A 1417-nucleotide genomic window follows, 5' to 3' on the forward strand; every position below is an offset into this window, starting at 1 on the left:
AAGAAAAACTATAGACGTTTTTCTTGACCATTTTAAGAAGAGGGTCTCGTCCCCTTGCGACTATTTGTGCCGTACCCAGAATAATCATATTATGAAGATATTTAGGATTAAGTATTCCGGGACCACCTTAAAGTCGTGAGATGTAAAGTCGCGCAATAGACGACTTAAGGTATATCTTTTCGTTCATGTCTATAACTTTTCGTGATCTGATATTAAGGTATCTGAGATCGTCCTTCGTCCATGGAACCACTCCAGATCAATAGAATACTACCAGGATGGCAAGCATGTTCGTTACAGATACCTTGTTCATCCTCGACGCGACATTTTGGTATGTATTTACATCGGAGAGCATTGTTAATCGATGCTGCGACCTGAATGCGGCTTTGTGGCATACCCAGATATGTATAGATCTCTCCAGCGGTAAGGTGTCGTATATCGCTTCTATCGATGAGATCAGACTCTTCGAGGATACTATTAAATTTTTCTCGCTTCAAATTAACTTTGGCGCATTTTCTAACCCAAACTACTTTTCAATCTCTTCAGTGTACTTTGCGACAATTTTAGAGGTATATTTATTCATTTTCCGCAGAAGTACCCTTGGGAACGATGAAGTGCGAGCGATATTGGTAATAATGTGAGACGAAAAAGAGAGGTCTTATAGTGTCGCTCTGAAAGACAACTCTCTAAAAGCTGACGTTGTTAGTTGTCACACGATGTTTTCCAGATGAGACAGTAAATTCAGTTTAACAATGCGGCATCAATCGCTCCAAACACCTCATGATGTGTGGATGATACCTTCAAGCTCTCTAACAAACAGATGATAAGTCTATGAGAGATTGAATCGAAAGCTTTCCGGTAATAAATCCAAGCCATCGATAGGAAGCGCTGGTAGGATTCTGCACCTTTCTAGACACATCAGTCGATGTACAGATTTTCCCGAAATCCTGCTACGCCTTTTTTTGAGCCACATTGTTAATACGTCTCTCATCACACAGTGCCGATCTTCTGAACAATCCTATCATTTAGGAAAGCTGTAATGATCCTATAGAGCATGCTCATTAAAGGTATAGACATCTAATCTTTAAGTCAGGCAAGTTTTCCACCTTCAGGAGGAGCACTGTATGTCCTTGCACTAACCACTCCGTAATCGGCTCTTCCGACTTTAGATATTAGGTGAAAATGTCCGGGATAGTTATTAATGCCTTTAAATACACTTTTTACCTCCTCGGTAGTAATGGGTGGGCATTCCTCCTCCGATATTATAAGGGCACTGCACAGCTCCTTAAAGCTATTTATGTTTTAAAAATTTTTTTCAGTTCATTCTGGACTTCGTAGACTTCTCTTCAAAATACAACAAATATATATATATATATATATACTGTACTATAATACGCTTGTGTTTTGGGCAGGTTATTTA

Source organism: Belonocnema kinseyi, chromosome 6 (genome assembly GCF_010883055.1).
Source record: "Belonocnema kinseyi isolate 2016_QV_RU_SX_M_011 chromosome 6, B_treatae_v1, whole genome shotgun sequence".
NCBI lineage: Eukaryota > Metazoa > Arthropoda > Insecta > Hymenoptera > Cynipidae > Belonocnema > Belonocnema kinseyi.